The 23,419-nt window shown below is 37.0% G+C and overlaps 1 long non-coding RNA gene across 5 annotated transcripts in view; it reads left to right on the plus strand.

Moving 5' to 3' along the window:
- The window catches only part of LOC143647870 (uncharacterized), a 108,916-nt gene that overhangs the window by 22,109 nt on the left and 63,388 nt on the right, over positions 1-23,419 (plus strand). Inside the window, exons 1-2 of one of the 5 annotated variants that reach the window (XR_013158227.1) lie at positions 8,309-8,384; positions 8,684-8,746. The exons of the other annotated variants lie outside the window; for them this stretch is intronic. This is a non-coding gene — a long non-coding RNA (uncharacterized LOC143647870). Of the gene's footprint in view, positions 1-8,308; positions 8,385-8,683; positions 8,747-23,419 lie in introns of those variants that run through there. 5 annotated transcript variants of the gene reach the window in all.

Below are 23,419 nucleotides of genomic sequence, written 5' to 3' on the forward strand. Positions count from 1 at the left end.
TGTTTTTGTCTTTGAATGATCACATTTGTGCTATTTAATTTTTTTACTGATCTTAAACATTATTATTAGAAAGCTGATGTGGCCAAAAAGAAAATAGTAAGCATTCAGAGCTGAAAGACTCAGGAGACCTCCCTGCTACTCCAATTTCCACCAGAAAGGTCGTAAATGTACTTTTCTCTTGTTTGAAAATGAGAGGTTTGGACCAGATAATATGTAAAAGGACTTTTTCATTAACAGCTTGAATTTTAACAACTGTTAAATTTTGACTAAACAATGACTGAAATTAAAAAAGGCCTTCCCTCATATTAGGCTTTACTACTTGGATTCAATTAGGTTATGATTCAACATTACTAATAAGTAAGATGTCCCTGATTGAACTTCTGTATGGAAGGTGACTATATAATTGAACATAATTGGACTGGAATTAGATTAGCTTAACTCTTGCCAGGTGAATAATGAGTACAGTCAGTGGAAGTGTTACCGTAGAATGATCCGTGGTAATTTACAGCAGTTCTAGTTTCCCTAGGCTGCTCGCAAAGCAAATACTATGAAATGGTTCAGCTTCAACAACGGGAATGTGTTCATTCACTTACAGTTTTGAGGCTGGGAAAATGTCCACATCAAGGCACCCTTAAGGTGCCCAAGGATTGTGGTGTTCTGGGATGGCAGCGATGATCCTCTTTCTTCTGTTGCAGGTCAAGGCATATGGCGGTGTCTCTTGGTCTCTTTCTTTGCTTCCAGGTTGTGCTTCTGCATCTTGTTACCCCAAGCTCTCTCTCCCTCTGAGTCTGAATTTCATTCTCTATAAAGAATGCCAGTAATAGGAATAGCAGTGAGATAAATGTGATACAATTTGTAGCTTGCCCAATTATTTCAGTTTCTGTCTTTCTCCTGACTCACCTCCAAGTTCAAAGCAAGAAATGTGAAGTATCCCTGAAGAACTGACCAGAGAAAGATTCTTGGTACAAAATTGTCCCTTAATGTCATTGTGATTAATCTGAATTGTTTTATGAAAGACCATTTAATTTTGGATAATCACAGTCACTTTATTTCAATTTCCTTCTATTTCTCTTATAGTTCTTAACAATCATATATGTGCAGAATTGGAAATTCAAGGAGAGGAAAGATGAAAGCTAAGGAGATAATTGATAAACTATCTAGCAATCAAGGACATTTTAGGCAAATCATCAGCATACCTGTTATTGCCTTCTTACTGATTTGTTAATCACGATGTTTTAAATTTACATGTAATTAGTCCATACTTATTATATTTGGTGATCAATAGGGTGGCAAGTTTGCCAGAATGAGCTATTACTGGTTGATCAGAAAAAAAAAATCTTTAGTTTTGATGGAATGATACTCAGTAAATTTGCATTTTCCTGGAGCTTCTGTATAGAAACTAATGGCTTATATTTTTTTGTTCAATCAATATTTATCAAGTACAGTGCACATTATACATTAGACATTATGCAAGGAACTGGATAGTAAGCACAGTTCTCCCTCATAAGCATTGGCATGTTAAGCTGCCTTTCTACAGCCTGTCAGTTTTGAAGGTCAGTTGTCCATATTGATGGTAACCTACAGTTTCGATTTACTATGTCTTTAATGAAACTGATATTTTACTCACGAATCCCCTATGCCTTAACAGGTGTCTTGGCAAATGATGCTATCAAAGTATAGATGGAATAATTGGTGTTTAGATTGGTCATTGACCTTGTCAGGAGCTATTCAAAAGCCAAGATTGTTGGGGCTGGTAGATAAAAATGAGGGGAAGAAATAGAGTATTATGTGAATTTAGGAAGCCTTAGAAGAAATGAAGAAAAGTTCTTCTAAGGAGGCAATACTGATTAAACAAATAAAGCAGCACAAATGTGCTGGAAATGTGAGGCACCTGGGAGAATGGATAAAAAAAGGATTCAAATAGTGGGAAGCATATCAGAGTTTCAGGACTGTGGGATGCTTTATTGTCCTCCATTTTGCTCTTAAACATTGTATTAGGCCAAGAGTTCACAACAGAGGATTTATAATGTTGTGTTCATTCAGATAAACTATGACTCAGGTGAACCATAACTTTTCTTAAGGAGCTGTGCTCCTTAAGAAAAGTTATAACTTAGACTCTAGTGGCTATATCTCACACGATTCTAACTTGAATTGGACAAATTATGGAGAAATTATAAAGCTCTAACAAATGGCCCTCTGATTCTCAGAAAATTCTTAGAATTATTCTTGGAAAACTGAAACGACATGTTTGACATATACTGACATGCTGATAATTTGATTTGGTTTATTTGTTAAACTCCACAAATCATCCTAATTAGGTAGTTAAAATCTGATGGGAATTTTATGGAAATACTGTATTTTTTCAATGTTATTGTTATTTAAATTATCACATTAAAAATGAGTTATGCTCAAATAACCCAACACTCAATCTTATACCTATTTCATTATTTGATTTTTGGCCATTAGTTCCCTTTAATTTTAATTAGCATGCAATTCCTTTTACTCTTAAATACTGCTTTTTAAAATGTTTGAATAGATATGACATTTATAAGGCAAAACATATACATATTTTTATGTGTACATATATGTGGGTATATGTGCATTTGTAAGCATATATGTGTGTGCTTATGTATGTATATCTTTAGTGGGGATAAAAAAAAAATCTTTCTTCCTCCAATTCCTTTCTCCATCCTTCAAGTTCCCACTCCAGAGAACTTCTCTCCCATAGCCAACACTGTTACTATGTTTTTGTATCCTTCCAAATATTTTAATACATATAAATTAAGCAGTAATAGATATTAGTTTTCTTCTCCTTTTTTTTCAAAATAGGGTAACATACCTAGCACACTGCCCTACACCTTGCTTTTTTCACTCCCCACATATATTTTGGAGATATTTTCATAACAGTAACTAAGGGCTTCCTTGGCCCTCTTCCATTATTTAAACATTGTAAAAAATGTTGTTTATGGTATTTTTCATTTCAAACCATTCTTCAAGAAAGGAGATGAATGACTGTAGGTCCAAGTGCTAAAGGTCCCAAAACTAGCTGTAACCATCATGGGGTAGAGGTTATCATTATGTGATTAAATGTATGACTCATTAAGGTTTAATTACCTATTTCCAATTTAGTTTGAAATCTTTAGAAGGGATCCCAAAATAAACATTTTTTCTTAGTTTATCTAAACCAGAAGCCAAAGCTTTCTCATACTATATTCATGAAGTTAACCAAATAATTGAGGTCTGGGTCATTTAAGAAGTTAAAAATCATACAGATGGAATTTAATGAAGTCCCCAAATGGAATATTTTTCAGACAGACTCTCAAAAGCATTCCAGGACTCCACAACAACAGGAGTGCTATGTAATGTGTAGGGGCTCTCAGAATTTCCCTTCTTGGTATTATAAGGTGACGTTGAACCCAGTGATCCATCAACACTGGTGGATGGAATCCAAAATTCCTGAGCGCTAAACTCTCTCTCAACTCAGTAGCAAAAGCCACTTCATATTCAGTACCCTGGGATCATATCTCTCCCTTGGCTTCCCTTGACGTAAAAGAAAAGTTCATCTATCTTCCAAAGATTTTTCCCATCCTATTCAAACCAATGTGGTCTTCTAAACCTAAATTACATCAATGTTTCAGATTTCTAGATCTATACTAAAAATGTTGACCTGTCTTAATGACAAAAGGAAAAGAGCATAATTTAGCTTTTTCTTTTTGGAATGTTTTAGTTGCTAGAAACACTAGCAAGTAAAGGGCAAACAAGTAGCAACTTTGGAGAGTGTTGGAACATAGATGACTTAGTGTGCCACAACTTTGAGAGTGCAGTACTTTCTCCTTTTCTAGTGACTACTCTGATCTTCAGTGCCAATTCTTGTTTCTGTTCAGGAAAGCTGCTTCTCGTCTCAATGACTCTTGCTTCCTCTCTTTACTATCATTTCAGTAGTTCAATGATATCTTTTATCTTCTGACCACTGGAATTTTGGTTTTCTTTCCTTTTTTTCTTTTATCCCATGCTTCCTGGATTTGGCACAAGCAGTGCTTGGCACTAATGGCCACTGTAAGGGTTACATGTGCTGGTTGAAATATATTCCCATTTTCAAACATTTGGCAGCTTGAATTTTGTTGTCCTCCTCGAGATTATGCAGGGACATGCTTTGAATCCTGGTCAGTGATTCAAATTTCAGCAGAAATTGTGGGCAGAACTATGCATATCATTTCCTTCCTGAATACTTAATGTCCTGTATGAAGCATGAAAAAGGTTTCAAATTCTTTTGGACCCAGGGATTGGAAATGCTCAAGATGGCAGCCAAGGGTAACTGCAATGATTAGATCTCTTCTATCCACCCAAAATAACCACTAAAATCTGTGGGTGTTTATTACCACAGTGTAACTGTATGGATAGAATATTCTATTATAGTGGCCTAAATGGTGCTTCCCCTCCCACAAAGGTGCATCCATGTCCTAATCCCTGGAACACATGAATATCACAAAAGAGTGAATATTGCCTTACTTGGTAAAAGATATGATCAAGCTAAGGATTTTGAGAGGAAAAACTTCTCATGGATTATCAGGGTAAACTCGAAATCTAATGACAAGTGTCCTAATATGTGTGAGGCAGAGGAAGATTTGGCAGACCTAAGGAGAGGGGTACTGGAACCATAGAGGCAGAGGATGGAATGATGTGGTCTCAATCAAGAAATGCTAATGGCTGGAAGAGGTGAAGAACACATTCTCCCCTGAACTTTCTAGAGGGAGTTAGTCACTGCCAACACCTTGGTTTTGGACTTCTGGCTTCCAGAACTATGAGAGAATAAATTTCTGTTGTCTAAGTAACAGTTTATGGTTAACCAAAAGAAACTAACACACACAGGCAGCCACAGAGAATATTGATTTCTTGTTTTTGGTAACCAAATAGCTCAACTCTGTTTCTGTGCATATCACATTGTTATTGGCTGAGGGGGTGGGGGTGAAGGGCACTTACATTTCTAGCACTAGAATTTTACTATAGTTTTTGTCTGCTTCCAAGTTTATCAGGGCTGATGACACTATAGATCTGACAGCTGTATCACTGACCACGTGGGATAGGACTATATATCTAATAAACATTGAATAACTGACAAAGCAGGTGAATATAACAGTTAGCTTGACAGGGACAAGTGTGATACAATACAGAGCTTGGCATTGGGGAAGAGCAGGTGCTGGAACATTGAACCAGATGAAGATGGTGGGAGAATGGCCAATAAAGCAGACTTAGTGTAAATATTGTAACCTAGAATAAGAGGTTTCTCAGTCTACCAGCCAGCATCAGATGGAACAACAATATGAGGTGTCAGGCATATTCTGACTGGAGAAAGTACAGAACAGATATTCAGGATACTCTGGGTAGCAGGAGAAGCCAGAACTTAGTCACAAGGTTGGCTTTCAGTTCTAAGACTGCCATTCCTGGAGGACTGGCAATGAAAATATAAGGTTCCAAACCTAGAGTCTTTACCGATAACCAAGAGAGTTGCCTGGTCTAGGGATCCAAAGTGCAAACTCATATGAAGAAAAGTATATAAAGTCAGTAGAAATCTAGTTATTGGAACTGTGGTTCATGGTCTGGATCAGATTAACTTCATTAATGAAAATTTTGAGTGATGGGATCAAGTTTTTTTAGACAACTTCAATCTGCTTTCAGGAATGTTTCTTGACATTGGGTGAACTTGACCTTGCAAATAAAGATCTTAACATTGGGTGAACTTGACCTTGCAAATAAAGGTCAGAGGTAGAGAGGGGAGCCTTACTGAGGCAGAAGAACCTGGAACAAACTTAAAGCTGAGTAATTACTGCTTCTTTCTATTTTTGTTTTTCTTTCTGCTTCACCTGTACTTTGATTAGGTGAATAATCAGGATTAGGCTGTAAGTGACTAGCAAAATACTGAAGTAATAGATGAATAGCTTGACCAGATCCTCACTTGCTCACACTGGTATGCATGCTTCTCCCTTTCCTGTATGATCTTTTTTAATACCTGTTCCTGAGTAACTCACAAAAATGGCATTGCATAGGATGATTTCCCTACATATTTATCACTACCTCTAATCATCTCTATCACTATATTTATTTCTATCTCTATCTGTTTTTCTTAGCTTCCAGTTCATTTTTTACTGCTATTTTCTGTCTACTTCCAGTTCACCCAACTTTCAGATCAGCTATTCATTTTTCCTTCTGGCCTTGGCCTTGAATGCTTAGCAATTTGTTCCCAGACTTGACCATGATTGCCTGATAATCAAATTTAGTATTTACCACTCCTTTCCCTAACTGCATAGCATCAGATTGCCTGAGGTTTGCCTGGGATCATGAACTTCAGAGCTACTCCTGTTTGGCTGCCTTGGTTGATCTGGCTTTTTGAACAAAATTTAAATGCCATAGCCATAATTATAACTGCTTCAAAGGACAGATCTCAATACCCCTTGAAATAAAAGAGGCCTCTTGGGTATGATCTTCCTACTCAAAAGACAGAAATATTTCTTATATAATATGGTTCAGGAAATTTGGGAAATTAAAGTACATCCTTTTACACAGAACAAGGGAAATATAAACTAATTTTGATGAGAAGGAACAGGAAGAGGAAACAAAAAAACTTTTATTTAACAAAATGACAGGGCTTTTTTTTTTTTTCAGGTAAAAGAAGAATGGCTATAAGCAATGTATGCTATTTCAAATAATCCTTGAATCAAAGGTCTGTACTGTAAACATGGTTTTCCCTTGATTTACTTTGTGACCTGGAAAAAAATGATCTAATCTCTCTGTTTTCAGTAAGATAAAGGGAGACAAGCTAGACTAGATGAATTCTAAACTTCACTTTTAACTGTATAATGACAATTATTATTTTGGGAGGTGTTTTCAGGTCACAGTCTCTGTTTTAAGAAATAATGAAAAAAATTGAAATTTTATTTTATTTTGGAAACAACCATAGTTAAGCACGAGAACTTTTATTTTTTAAAAAATAATAACAATAACCATTTATTGAGCTCTATTTTGTACCAGGAGCTTGCAAAGGCTTTATTCATGCGGCCTCATTAATGCACCCTGTAACCTCATTATATATTTACAAGTATTTTCTCTATTTTAAAAATAAGAAAACTGAAAAGTGATATGATTTTTCCTGATTTATACATCTAAGGAATACATTTGAGTCCCGGTCCGTTTCACTTCATGCTCTCAATAATTAGTCATTCTTGCTGCCAGAGAAATATGATTATAAAGAATTGAAAGCTGCACTGCCTATAGTCACAAAAGCAAGTTATTTTAAGAGTTAAAACAGTCTTTAAGGAACTCAAGTACATGTTAATTATCAAAGGAAAAAGGGAAAAAAGAATACAATGCATGTTAACTTTCAAGAGATGGATATTTGGCTTTAAACTATGTAATTACTTATGAAATATGTTTAACATTTTTTAGATGATAAAAATAATGCATAACTATTGTAGTATTTGAATACTATGGAAATTTATAAAGAAGAAAAAGTTATAATCCACATAACCCCATCCTTTACGTAAAATAAATGTTAATATTTTTCTTTCTTCCTGACATTTTAGGTAAATAGATACTGATAGATTATATTGATAGTTTTTTTTTCTGCTTACATGTGGCTATTTAATTAAAAATTTTTAAAAACTAAAAATTTGCTTCCTCAGTCACACTAGCCACATTTCAAGTACTCAGTAGTTGCATGGGGCTAGTTTAGTGGCAACCACATTGAACATTTCTATCATTGCAGAAAGTTGTATGTTATAACATTGATCTGGAGTGTGTTAGAGGGTGATACCTGAAATGGCAAAGAAACAAAGCAGGCTAAAAATTAAAGAGAGGTGCAAGGGTGGGGAGGGATTGCTTGTGGGGGGTTTGGGGTGAACCTAATTTAGAAGACAGCTTTTAAACAAAGACTTGAAGGAAGAGAGGGAGTGAGCCATGAAAATACCTAGAAGAAGAAGGACATCCCAGGCAGGAGAGTAAGTTGCAGAGGCAGGAGTGGGTCAGGCATGCTTGAGGAAGAGTGCGCATGCCAATTTGACTGGCATGGAGTGGAGTGGAGTGAGACCAGGAGGGCAGTAGGAAAGTAGTGATGGGGGCAGATCACATAGAACCTCATAGACGACTGAATTATGCCACAGAAATCTCTAAGAACACAAAGATATGTACAGAGACCTTCTTGCAGCATTTTTATAGCAGCAAAAAATTAGACATAACATACCTGATTGTTGGTGGGAAAGGGTTTGTTACGTTATATGTTGATGAAATGGTTGGGAAGGCTGAAGGTAAAGGGTACGTCCTGGAAAAAGACCGTCCACATGTAGAAAATGTCCCTGGAGATGGTGGGCTGTGCTGAGAGGGCCATTATCCTGGTAGGTAGAAACAGTCTGAGCCCTTGGGAGCACCCGTTCTCGCTCTGGTTCTGTCTACCCTGCTGTAAGAGGCAGAAGTCAGGGGCTGCGCTCTCAGACCCTACTCATGCCCCAGTAGGGGAAGGGTCGCCAGCTAGGAGGGAGGCGCCCAGGTGCTGAGCTAAGACTCTGTGGATTACCAGGAAGAGCCGGGATAGCTGGGTACAAGGTGGGGGATTGTGTGCTTCACGTAGAGGAGGCAGATCAGCTTCTCTGACAGTCCTTCCGTCCCTCCTCCCATGGTGTTTCCCTGGCAGCAGATGGTCAAGAACCTAGAGAAGGAGCTGGCACTGCTCAAGGAACTGGCCATTCATGACCACTTGGTAAGGGACTAGAGGCAGGGGGAGACTGAGGGAACTGGGAGCGGGGCAGCTGGGTGGGAGGACGAGGTGGGAAAGGGGCAAACGGGACAAGGCAGGGAAATACATATACACACATATATATATAGTTTTAAACCCTGCTTATTTCACTTTAAAAAGTATGTAGTTAACCTTTCTTTGGCAATTCGCTATTCTTCAGCATTATGACATTTTTTATACTGCATATTGTGACATAATTTCTGACAGCAAAATTACTGCCAAGAATTCTGGTTCAACTGTTACTATTTAACCATATTTGTCTTAATGTTCCCTTTCTGTATGTATGTGTGCATTTCCTAAGAACAAGGAGCATTAACTTATGTAACTACAGTCCAATTACCAATATTAAGAAATTAACTTTATTATTAATTAAATCAATTTTTTTCATAATCAAAATTTTCCAATTGTCCAAATAATGCCATTTATAGCAAAAGAAAAAAATTATACTCTGATTTTATCCAGATTCATACATACCCTATTCAGTTCATACATACCCTATTCAGTTCTTCATTGCCTCTAATCAATTAAATTAAACAGCTCTTTGTGTTTGTCTTCCATATCCTTTAATTTTTTTAAAAGTACAGGTCAGTGTCTTAAAAGATACTCTGTTGGGGACCAGAGGCTAACCTAAGATGGCGATTAAGCCAACATGGCCACCCTGGCTGATGCAATAGCACCTACATATTACAACAAGGTTCTTCACGGAAATAGGTTCCCGCCAAGAGTCTGTTCTGCTCCTTTCCCCTGGCAACAAGTGCCACCAATCATCTAACCAGCCCTTCCCGCCGGCGCGAACTCCCTCCTATCATAATGCTCCACATACCCTACTTCCCTCCCCAAGTCGGTATATATACACCTGGCTTGCTTAATAAAAGTTGCAGCTTGATCAGAATCCTGTCTTGCTGTCCTTCTTGCGTCTCTCTGCCCCATAGCCATTCTTCCCTCAGCAGGTGGCGGACCCCATTGACTGTCCTGCGGGTCGGGACAATACTCCATAGTTTGAGTTTTATGCTATTTCCTCGTTTGTATATTTTCAGTTTGTGTATTTTGGGTAGGAATACTACCAAAGTGAGGTAGGGCTTATTGCTTGAGATATTAAATATTAATAATTTTATCAAAATAATGTCTGCTAGGTTTCTTCACAGAAAAGCTATACCATGTGGTAATACCAAACATGGATGAATAGTTAACTAGGGTAGAATAAGCTTCAGAAAAAGACCACATACATATAGTCAAAGAGTTTTTAACATAGATGGTAGGTAATTCACTGTGAAGGGATATTGTTTCAACCAATTGTGCTGAAATATTTGGAAAGCAATGCATAAGAAATGAACATTTGTGGCGTATTTCTCAGGGACTGGAGCCTAGCCAAACTTAAAATTTTTTAATGTTTCTCTCCCTCTCTATGTTCACTCCCGGCCCCCATATCGGTAACCTAGTTCACTGTTCCCCCTTCCCCCTCTTGTTGTAGACCGCCCATTTCCGTAGCTCATCTCAAAGCCTGCAACCCTTCCTGTTATGCTCAACTCGTTCCATACCCCTAATTCCTACCCTCTGCCTGGCAACTGCCTACTACCTTGCATGATTGGCTGCCTCAGTGTGACGTGTAGACCCTTAGCTCCACCCCTCCTCCGAGTATATTTAAGCCTGTTGCTCGCCCAGCCCCGCGACGTCGATAGAGCCCCGGGGTCTTCAGACCCCAGACGTCTCACTCTTCGGGTTCCCGGGTGACCCATCCTGGAGTGTAACAATAAAGACTTAAAACCCACATCTGGCCTGAGTGATGACTTCTTCGCGACCACCGGCAGGGGAAAGACGCCGGCTTCGGCTTACCCAGGTTAATTTCCACGAGCTCGCTCCCCAACCCCACCCGGTGTGCCAGCCGGCCTGACCGACTGGAGCTCTCCGACGGCAAACATTAACTATGACCTGGCAACATACACAAAAATAACTTAAACTGTATCTCATCGCTAACTCTATGAGCTATAATTATAAAATGTGTGGATAAGAACATATACAAAAATTTAGTGACCTTGGGTTTTTCAAATGTTTCTTAAATGAGATGCAAAAATTCCAGACTATAAAAAAATTCTATAAATTGAACCTCATTGCAATAAAAGCATCTACTCTTTTAAAAAAATACAAACTAATGCACATGAGGAGAGATTCACCAACACCTATCTGACAAAGTAATTTTATCTAAGATATATAATATATAATAAAACTCTTATATCTCAATAATGAGAAAAATAACCAACTAAAAGTGAGTGAAATATTTAAACATATTTCAAAAATAAAATATTCAAGTAGCAAATAAGCACAAAAAGATGCTCCATATCATTAGTCATTAGGAAGAAGCAAATTAAAAGCACAATAAGATAACATTACACTATAAATTTAAAATTAAGAAGACTGAATACACAAAGTTTTGACAAGGATATGGAAGAGCTGGAACTCTCACAGACTGTGATAGAAATGTAAAATGGTGTAACTCTTTTGAAAGAGTTTAGCTGTTTTTTAAAAAGTTAGTTATATGAACTGTAGGACCTAGCCATTGTACTCCCTGCATTTCCCCAAGAGAAATGAACATATATGTCCAGATAGGGACTTCTAAATGAATGCTCATAGGAACTTTATTTTTAATAGCTCCAAACTGGAACCAACCTAAATATCTCTCAATATGTATTGTTTTATGTCCATGTAATGGGATGATACTAAACAATAAAATCAATATATGAAGTTAAAAAAATCAATACATACTCAACAACATGGGTAAAATAATTATGTTGAGTGAAAGAACACAGACCTACTCCCACCAAGGAAAGGATATACTCTATAAGATTCCATGTGTATAAAACTATAAAAAATGTGAATTAATCTGTAGTGTCACAGAGCAGAACAGTTGTTTCCTTGAGTCTGGGAGGGAGAAGAGCAAGTATAAGAAGGGGGGTGAAGAAGGGATTACAAAGGGCACAAGGAAACTTTTGGAGGTAATGGATATGTTCATTATTTTGAGCTGGCATTGGTTTTACAAACGAATACATTACATCAAATCTCATCATAGTGTTTGTTTAAATATGTGCAATTTACTGTATTTCAACTATGTTTAATAAAGCTGAAAATAATGAAACTAAAAAGGGAAGGTATCCTTTTTAAAAGATTTGATATTACTTAGATTTTGATAATTTATCAAATAAATGATAGTATTTTAAAAAGAAAGCAAAAAGAATTAACAGAAAGAGAGAGAGAGGGATGGCATTGCAGGAAGAGAAAACAGCAAGCACAAATGCCCTGGGGCAGGAAAGAACTTTTCATTAACCAAAGGAAGTCTACCGTGACTGAAAGGTGTTTGGAGAAACCAGTAGATGTCATTCCTGTATGGCTTTATGAATCATCATTGGAGAAATAAAAAGTGTAATATAAAGATTGTTGCCTTCAAATCCAGACTTGGTTTCAAATTCTTTCTTAGCTTCAGTTTCTCAATCTATTAAATAGTAGTACTAATCATAATACTTTTTAGTGAAGTTGTGAAGATAAAATTTGCATTAAAATGCTAAGCACAGTACTTGAAGCATGGTAGACATTTAATATGTTAGCTCATTTTTATTTGGCTTAGGTGTTTTTAAGTTTATTTTTATAAAACACAAATAATTATGTTAACATATCAATCTCATTTATCCACTTGATTTATGAAACTAACTTAATTAGACGAATCTATGTGTCAGGTAACTGCTAGGTACCAGTGACTGAATGATGGCCTCAAGATTCTAGATAGTGCCAGTCTGGTAAACTTATTTGACCTCTTATGAATATTCTTCGTCTGTTGCACATAATTCAGCATTTAAATATATACAATTTTGCATAATAGGTTCTTGTCTATGCCTTTAGCTTCTGCTAAAATCTGATCTATTCTATTAGGTATTGCCTATTCTACTAAAAAAATAAATAAAATCACAGAACTAGAAGGATCTTCATTTCACCCATCTCAGCTGCTTCATTTAAAATAGAAGACTGTGGGAGGCCCAGAGAGAGGAAGGGATGGTTCTACTCTCACACAGTGTCCAGGGTTCTTTTTTCTCCATAAATCACCAGATAATTAAGAACAGGAACTTTCCCTGCACTCTATGGTACTCAATAAATTTTTGTAGATTGAACTTTATCTGCTGTGATACATTTAGAGATATGTATCTGTATCTGTTGAACTTTAACTTTATTGTGTGGCCAAATGAGAATTATTTTATAATCTGTGTGTTGTGTTCCAGGCTTCACTAAACTTTGGGTACAAACAAGATTTCATTTAAACCAAATTCAAATAATGGCTCACACCTCTCCATCTCTTACTGTAAGACCTTGGTCTGCCCTCTTCTTTTGCTCGACATGTGCTTCAGTAAGCATTCCTAGAGAGATACATTGCTGACCACTCACACTTTTCTCCATTCTTCACGAAGGTATTTTGCCTCAGGTATTTTCCAGCAAATGTTCTTCCATCTAGCATGGCTCTCTTCCGTGCCTGCCCACTCTTCTTTCCTACCTAATGATATTCTGAGGTCTAAGGAGGAAGCCATGAGTGTGTTTGAGTGTGTGGAGTGAGCAGGGATGGGCCCAGTGGTGGTATTATGGATGGTGGAAAAATATCCATCTCACAGATAAGACCCACTTACTTCCCTGAACCCTCAAATGGTGCTTTTACAGTAGATTCTCCCAGCATTTTATGAAGGCAACTCATCTGGCTGCTGAGCTTTTCTTCTCTCTCTCTTGGATACAGCTTCAAGTCACTTGGTAGTGTAGAAAAGGGAAAGGTGATGATGGCAAGGGGCAAATGAAAAGTCAGCTTTTCTTCCTCTCCCTTCAGGTATCCGTGTGGATGGGGTAAAATAAAGCAAAACCGAAAAGAAATAACAAAGTCCCAGGTATATTCCCTTATGTAAACAGATGTCAGCACTGGTTGTTGGCCACTAGTTCCACAATCAAATAAATTAAAAGAATTCTGAATTTCCTTTCTTCTTTGAGAAAACATCATGCTAAATTGTTCTCACAAATAAACAAATTAAAACCTAGAAATGCAAAATTATTTTCTTCAGCAAAATGAAACAGGTTGGTTTTGGTGCTGGGATGAGTGCTCAGAATTAGGTTTGTGCTAATTGTCACTTCCAACAGCAGAGAGATACAAAACTGTTTCACTATTAAAAAAAAAGAAGAAAACTCTCTTAATAACAATAACGAAATGTTCTATTATGAACACATGAGGCATATCATGTGATGAATGATTATATATATGTATGTATGTGTGTTTGTATGTGTGTGTGTGTGTGTGTGTGTGTGTGTGTGTGTATCTTCGCAGTAGGTTCCCTGGACTTGTTAATAATACCCTTTATGTGGATACCAAGAAAAAAGGTATTTAATATTTCCTTACCTTTAATAAAACAGAATACCTTGGCTACTTCAGGATCTTTAGCATTTTCCAGCTCTAGGGTAAAACTGATGGAAACAAATGCATCTTGATTTCCAACTTTCTTTTAAAACTTCTTTTGCTCTGTCTTTGCATCCTTAATACATTACTTACTACTTACTATTACTTACTACTTACTATTACTTGCTTACCATTACTTGCTTACCATTACTTACTAAGTAATACTTCCAAACCAAATACACTGCTTACATTCAACTTAGAAACATCAACTTCAAGAAGCTTGTTGAATATGTTTTCATACTTTTTGAGGTTGCTTCTGCTAATCAAGCTGACTGAACTTACAGAGACTCATCCCAGGTTTTGCATGGAAAGGTCATTGTCTACATTAACTTGCTAAATAACATTTTTGCTGTGATAGATGGTCAAACCATGATCCCGCACTTAATTTTCCTATTCAAATTCATGCAGATCCTCTCTTTCCAGTCAATTTTCTTATTTTGCAGTCTTGTAACACCTTAACAAATGAGAACTTTTTTTAAAACAATTGCTACAATGATGCTTTTATTTTTTAACGAGATTGAATTTTCAAACTAAAGAACTGTGTTCTGATGACCCAATGACCTATCTTCAAATAAGCAAGGTGATCCTTTTTTTCCTTTAAAGACTTGTTTCCTCTGAAGATTCAATTAAAATTCTTGATTGCCTAATACTTGCTGAGCTGCTTCAAACTGTAAACGGAGTTTGCCTTATAATAAGATAAACTGAAACATATCTATGAGCTGTAGTGAGAGTCCATAGTTAGGATTCTGCATGATTTTTGCAAATCAAAGAAGAGTATATAACACTCAAAATCTTTTCTGTATCTAATTGTATAAAAGCCATGGGAAGGGCGGGCCACAGTGGCTCAGCAGGCAAGAATGCCTGCCTGCAATGCCAGAGGACCTGGGTTCAATTCCCAGTGCCTGCCCATGTAAAAAAAAAAGCCATGGAAAGATGTTTTCTTTTTTGTTGTTCACTATTTCAAATTCTTGTTCGATTTTCAAATGTGCTTAATGATCTCTTCTTTATTAGAATGGGAATTAGGAATTATCAGTATAAACAGGAAACTCATGCCACTTTAAATTCTGACAAGCTGCTAGAGTTTCGTGAAGTACCTTCAGACTATGTTACGGCATTTAAAGAAAAACAAAGCGTCTTTTTCAAGCTCCCTTTGAGAGGAACTGCAGGGTGAAGCCATAGAACGCAGGTGTTTGGACTTGGGTTCTGATGCCTCTGGTTCTTGGAGATGAAGTTCTTATCTGTACAGCTTTTGAGTGCTAGACTGATCTTAGAGAAATCAGAGGTTCAACTCCTTTGAAAATTAGCAACCATTTTTAAGCATTCGAGATATAATACAAATTCATCAACGTTTATGCAGAAGTTGTCCCAATGACAGATGTTTGAATAAATAAGAAATATACCAACATATAAAGTAAAAAATTTTAAATATTTGCATTGTGAATATTTGTTTTATTAATGGAAAATAAATGAAAAAAATTATATACACTAAATCTTGAAAATATTCCTCAAGAAATATTCCCCTTCTTCCTTATTCTTCATCAAATATATAGATAATACTACCTTACAATTCCAGGTGCTTGTAATATTTCAGAACATTTATATTCCTAGACATCTTTCTACATGTTCTAGAAAGTTTCTGGCTCTCCTTTTCAAGATGTTGTAAAGAACTAATGTGGTATGCCTGCTGCAAAAGAATATAAGCCTGGAAGTCTTTGAAGATTATAATTCTTTTAAGAAAGATACAGACATCATTCTTTGTGAAGCAAGAATAAAATCATGCCCTTTATTCATTGTCAGGGGGCCTGCTCTTCCAGAATACATTTCTATCTTTCTTTTATCTAATAGCCTATTACAGATTGCAGAGCATGTAAAAGCAGGGCTATTGCTCAGGGTCTGGAGATTTCATTTTTTATTTCAATGCTATTATTAAATAACCCCTTAGATGGAAATTCAATACAGGTAGTCTACATGATAAGCTATGTTAATAGCTCATGTTATGCAAGAATTGAGCAATTACTTGAAACTTAATAGTAGGCCTGTGAAAATGTGTAATTGGCCAGATTCTTATCCACAGTAATGTTACGCTGTTACCTCAGCATTAGCAGATTAGACTGCGGTCCTTTGAATAGACCTCATGATCAGGGTCAGAGTACTAAGGAAGGGATTCCTTCTATTCATCTCTATTTGGGGGTGGGGGATAAAAACACTTTAAGATTCGGTGGGTTTGAAGAGGAGGTGTGGTGCTAGAATGAGATTTGAGCACGGGACAAGAATTTTGATATTGTTTAGTTTTATACATATCCGTGTCCCCCAAACAATACAATATGAAGAACATATAATATTCTCCCAATACAAAGACTATCATAAATTTAAAATGCACAGTAAATGGGAAGCCTGATTTAAATTTGTTAACTGCTTCAAAAAAGAAAAAAAATCCAAAACATTAGAAGTCAGAAATGGAGAATGAAAGGTAATCACCAGCCGGTAGATTAAGTCTAATTATAATTAATGATGATTATGTTATCACATTCATAAAGGAGTGATACAGGGAAGACACACTGGAAAAGGAGAATAATCATGAAAAGTCTGAAATATTGTCTTATCAGCAGGAGTCATATAGCTGTGTACTCACTGAGTTAAAATAGATGTTTCGTGTGGCATTTCATAATTCTGCAAAAATATTCTTTTATACCAGCCCTTAAAAATCACTGTGATAAAATTAAATCAGGTATAGCATTAAAAAATGGATTTTTACTTGAAATTTTCAGCAGAACTTTATATAGCCAATTGTAAGAAATAGGATAATGACTGACTTAAAACTGGAAGAGAACATTTTGTACAAACTCCGATTTATTTTTCCAATGAAGACAGTCTTACTCAGAGAGGTTACTTGTCGATCACAACAGCAAATTTGTGAAAGATCTGTGGCTAAATTCCAATACCCTTATTGCAGATTAGGGATCATTAGAATGACTTTTAAGGTAGAGAATTTAAGCATTTTTAGGTGAAATAAAGGGAACATTTTTTAGACCTCCTAGTGAGGCAAAACAATAATAATTTTCTTTCTGAAGAAGTAGCTGTCCTCTGATTTGTTGTCTAACAATTATCCTCTCCTTGGACTTGTTAGAATCGCTTATACATAGAAAGGAAAATGAGTCTAGTCTATATAAGCTAAGGTGTTTAGGGCATCATGTCTGTTATTCAAAAGATCTAGAAAATTCCAGTATTTCAAGTCATGAAGTAAAGATCTTAGGCACAAGAATGCTTTGCATAGGAGAGTCTTCAAGATGTCCAGGTCGGTAGTTTCAGAGGAAGAATTAAGTTTTCTAATGCTGAGCACAATGCCTGCCATACAACAGGTATTCCAAAGTTGCTTAAAGAATGAATGTCACTGAAAGTGCTTACAAGGTGCAGCTTGACATATCTCTCTCTGTGTAACATAAATCCAAATATGGCAACTTTAACCTTAGTCCAATTGCTATAAAACATCCAAATGTTTAAAGCAAAGGAAGGTAAGGCAAGCGAACAAGAAGAAGTATACCTTGTGAGAGAGAAATAAATGGAAGAAGACAGAATTTGGTATATGGCATAGGTTTATGGGTCCTATGTGGCTGCCATGGCATATGCTAGGCTGAATAATGACCCCTACCCCCAACCCCGACATTCACAGATTTCCACATGCTAGTATTTGGAGCCTGGGAATTTGTTACTTTGTTATAAAATACTTTGCAGATGCAATTAAATCAGAGATCTTGAGGTGGAGAGATGATCTTGGGTTATCTAGTTTGGGTCAATGTAATCACAAGGGTCCTTAAAGAGGAAAGCAGAAGGATCAGAGTTGGAGTAACAAGTTGTAAGGACAGAAGCCAGAGGTCAGGGAGGAGAGAAGATGCTGCGATGCTGGGCATTGAAGATGGTGAAAGGCATCATGAGCCTAGGAATGTGGGCAGCCCTTAGAAACCGGAAAAGACAAGGAAATGGATTTTCCACTAAGGCTTCCACAGGAAATTCAGGCTTGCCACCCTCTTGATTTTGTCTCAGTGAAACTGATTTCAGAGTTCTGACCTTCAGAACTGTAAGATAGTAACTCGATGTGGTTTTGAGTAACTAAGTTTGTGGTAATTTGTTACAGCAGGAGCAAGGAACTAAACTTAGGCAACATCCCTGCAGACTATGACATATTAGAGTCTAATATGAAGTGATTAAGCTTTGTATCTTTGTCATGCGTGTCTACCTTAGAAATGCTTGCACCTTTTAGCTCTGCCCTTCCATTTCCTTTCCAAGAATGTGCCTTTCTTCTCCCTTCCTCCCTCAGCTTTCTGTTTTAAATGTGTGGATGTATATGGAACCTGACTCTTCCCATGCCTTATAATCTGTGGATACTTTTTCTATAGTTACATCAATTTTAAAAACTTAGAATTCACTGGCCTTTGTCTCATCTTGTAAAGAGCCTGCCTCCAAAGCATTCCATGGAGTCCTCAGAGGTTGCTTTATGTTTTCTGACAATTGTCCACTTACACTGGGCAGCATGCTGCTCCTGACACCACAGTGCTCCACAGGGCCTCCCTGGCAGAGCAAACTTGTTATACAGTATGCTATGCTTGCCCTGGGTGCCCCTGGAACCCTGCTAGATGCACCCCAAATACACTGGAATCTTTTTAGTCTCACATGTTGCAGATAATTTACTGAGGGGAAAAAATGACGACTTTGTTCTTAGTACTTGTTGGGGATTGAATCATGTTTCCCACAAAGGCATGTTCAGGTTTTACTCCCTAGTTCTGCATGTATGAACCCATTTGCAAATAGGACCTTTAAAGATACTGTTAGTTTAGGTGTCCCCAAACTGAATGAGGATGGACTTTAACCCAGTAGGGCTAAAGTCTTTACAAGCAAAGGAAGCTGAACATAGAAAGAGAAGCCACAGGGAGCAGCCAGAAGTGGGAGTTCGCAGAACCTAGAAGGGAGAGACAATGTGATGGAAAAGACATGCGACCCCAAAGATCGCTGGCCAGCCAGAAGATACCAATCCTTGGAGCAAGCAAGACTTTTAGCCTCTGAAACTGTGATCCAATACAAGTTCCTGTTGTTAAGCCCACTTATTGTATGGTATTTGTTTTAATAGTCAGGAAACTAAGACAGTGAAAGTACTGAGTTCAATAACGTCTCCCCAAAACCATATCCATCCAGAATATGTAAATACGCCTTTATTTCAAAATTTGATGTAATCAAGTCAAAATGAGGTCCTACTGGACTAAGGTGGGCCTTAAAATTAATGTGACATGTGTCCTTATATAGAGAGAGAAATTTGAACTCAGAAACACAGAAACAGGGGAGAGACTGCTACATGAATAGGAGGCAGAGATTAGAGTTATGCTGACAGAGGCCAAGGAACACCTAGGGCTACCAGAAACTGGAAAAGGCAAAAAAGAATCCTCCCACAGAGACTTCCAGGAGGGTTCTGCCCGAGGCCTTGATTTTGAATCCCTAGTCTCCAGGACTGATGGATAATAAATTCCTATTTGTTTTAATCACCTAGTTTTTGGTATATGGTTATAGCAGCTTTATAAAACTAATATGGTACTTTACTGTGTATAATGAGTACCAAGGCAGTGCCTGCAATATCTGATGGTATTTTTAGTGAGATGGTTGTTTCATGTTTTATTTCACCTCCTTCTGTTTTTTGAGGGATCTAAAAGTAAATCCAACTGAATGACTCTTGGGAGATAAGTCTGAATATAGCTGCCATGTTGTATTCAGATTTGTGCCTTTCTCCTGACAACCAGGGAATTTTTATTACACCTAATTCCTTTGGCTTAGATCTGTCTTCCTCTAAGAACTTTCTCTCCCAGAAGTTATCTTCACAATGCGTTTTTATTCAGTCTCCCGTCATTACCTAGGTACTGATGGTCAGCTTTCAATATATGACTTGAAGTCTCTCACACTTCATGAAAATTGACTTTCGAAAGGTTTGTCTCACCTGCTCAATATTATGACATAATGCCACTTGGACTGAGTATGGATTCATCTTTATTTCCATTTTTATGCTTTCCTAAAGTTGATATAGTTTAATGACCTGAGAGCAAGTGTTTTGTCTTAGTTTCTTCACTGCATAAAACCAGTATTAAAATACTGATCTACCTGAAAAGAATACTGTGTAAATGATTGTGCCTGAATAGTAAATCTATTTTAAGTACTCAATTCTTGGTTTTGTTTTCACAATATAAAGAATGCAATCCACCTGTGTGTATTGTGTTTTTGAGAGTTGTAATCACCTGAAGAAGTTGTAAGAAATGTTTATAAACCCCAAATGGAATAAGTGGATTTGAGGTGTGTGCTGATTAGGTTGAGCCTAAGTTGAGCTAGGAAGTCTAATTATGGCCAAAGATGTTAGCAAGTGCAGAGTTTCATCAGTGCTTTAAATTCTTAGAAGCTGAATAAGTCCAAGGATGATTCCTATTTAAACTTATAGATTATACTTTGTGTATATCATAATTCAGGTCTGTTGTAAAAATTAGGAATAATGGTTATTTCACAGCTTACTCAAGAAACCAATATCTGCTCAGGAAAAACAGTGATATCTGATAACAGCTCTGCCAGTATATTATTTAACTATTGCAATGTAACAAATCACCTCAAATATTAGCATCTTAAAATGACAAAAAAATATTATCACACACACTCTGAGGGTCAGAAATCTGGGATCAGCTTAGCTGGGTGGTTCTGGCTCAGAGACTTTCATGAGATCACAGCCAAGCTGCTGCATATAGTGCCACTTTCTTGAAGATCTGAGCGGGGCTGGAAGATCTGCTCAGTCACGTGGCCATTGGCAGGAAGCTTCAGTTCCTACCATCTGGACCTTTTCATCTAAATACTCATGACTTGGCAGCTGGATTCCCCAGAGTAAATGATGATCAGATGATGAGACAGAGAGAGAAGGAGAGAGAGACAGACAGAAGGAGAAAGAGAGAAAAACGGAGAGAGAGGGGGAGGCTACATGACTTTTCTGAAATAGTCTTTGAGTCACCACCGTTTCCACTTATTGTATTCATTAGAAGCAAATTAGTAAATTCCAGCTTGCACTCAATAGGAGGGACTTAAAATACTGAAGGGTGTGAATCCCAGGATGTGGGGATCATTTTGGGCCATTTTGGGTACTGGCTACATTGTCACCAATGTGCTGACTGAATTTGGGCAAGGTGCTCTAAGTTGTGGAGTTTTTGTTTCCTTTTCTAATAAAGTTCAGAATTTTACTGGATGAGGTGTATATCTAATCTGGGCTCTCAAAGATGATAAGATATTAAGGGATGATTTGACACCGAAGTTATTAAGCCAGTGAATAGGAGCATTTAGCCCTAGTACACGTTTTAGTTGCCTCAGCTGCTCCAAGAAAATACCATAAAATGGCTTGGCTTTAACAATGAGCACTTTTTAGCTTACAGTTTTAAGATCACGAAAGCTGTTGATTTCAGCTTCTTGCTTCCACAGCTTTCTCTCTGTCAGTATTTCATTCCATATATATAGAATTCCAGTAAAAGGATTAAGTCCCATTTGGAATGATGTGGAGCACACCTTAACTGAAATATTCTCTTAAAAACATTCTACTTACAATGGGTTTATACCCACAGGAAGGTTTTCCTGAGGTGCATAGAGCTTCAAATCACAATAGCACCTTTACCTCCATTTCCTACTTTAACTGCTGAATTTTTAATTTTTTAACATCTAAAACATCTATCAAAGATGGCTTGTTGATTTTAATCAATAGCTATTTATAATATAGCATCATAAGTTATTTTACATGCCACTATTTAGGCATTATTGTTCAAATTTCCTCATCTTCTCACTAAGGAACCTGAGATCCAGAAATGTCTTAGTCATTGCTCAGAGTTACAAGGCTCTAGCATCTATCTTTGCAACATATTTTATGCAGTAGGGCTATTTTTGCTAAGATAATAAAATAAATATCATATATTGAGAACTTAGCATGTGCTCAGGACCCTTCTAAGTGCTCTTTTAATCTTCCTAACACCCCAAATGAAGTAGAAATAAATTGGCTTGCTTTGGTCATACAGCAGTGTCTTGGCACAGTCAGAATTTTATGCCAACAAGGTTAACGCCAAAATCCAGGCTCTCAGCACCTATTTTCTCCTGGTACTGTGAGGCTACAGAACTTGCACATGATCACAAAGCAAGTCCAATGAAGGACCTGGAGAGGAATACAGCTTACTTGTATAGTCACATACCCAGGAACTCAAAAAACGTGGCAGGTGCTGTGGTGGTTCTATAATGACTATTTCATTTTAGTGTATTCAGATCCTAAACCGCCAAGAATATAAAGAAGCTGACTACATTGGGTTTAAATTAGGATTTTGAGCCCATCAGGCATTTTTAAATTCTAGGAAGTCTGTGTTAACCTAAGTTTCCTAATTACATGTCAAACTCAGTAATTTTATACTACAAAGGCAGGAAGTTTCCCTGTTGCTATAGTATCTGTTAGAATGGGTGATTTCATCTTTTGTCCAACCATGTGAGGAAAGGAGCTGGGTTTCAGCGTGGGGTAAAAATTGTGATGGTAGCTAGGTATGAGTTGACAAATGTTAGTCTCAGTAAACATCAATTATTTCACTTGTTTTTGTTTTCAGAGTGAATCACATGCTGGAGAATGCCCAGAATAGCTTACAATGAGGTAAACAGGATAACTGAAGCTTCTCTCAAGGCTTTTTTTTTCAGTGTTTGTTCTGCTTTATAGATGAACTCAACAATTCAGAGAAAATTCAGAGCATATATTTACTAGTTGCTTTGATGAAAACAGCATAGAGCAGATATCTATAATCTAATTCATTGAGTATATGAGCGTATGGGTTAGAATTTTAGCAGTGATTTTTCTTAATTTTAATACAAGTTAACACTGAGTGTGCCAAAATTTAGTTTAGTAGATAAAGTTGCCAAATAAAATACAAAACTCAGTTACATTTGAATATCAGATAAACAACAAATAGATTTTTAGCATAACATATTTGAGATTGAATTCATATTTAAAAAAATCTCATTTGTCTGAAATTCCAATTTAATTGGGTGCCCTGTATTTTTATTTGCTAAATCTGGCAACCCTAAGTTTGGGGCACTGAGAATTGAGAATTTTCTCTCCCACTACAGTTTTTGGCTTTGTT

Source organism: Tamandua tetradactyla, chromosome 10 (genome assembly GCF_023851605.1).
Source record: "Tamandua tetradactyla isolate mTamTet1 chromosome 10, mTamTet1.pri, whole genome shotgun sequence".
NCBI lineage: Eukaryota > Metazoa > Chordata > Mammalia > Pilosa > Myrmecophagidae > Tamandua > Tamandua tetradactyla.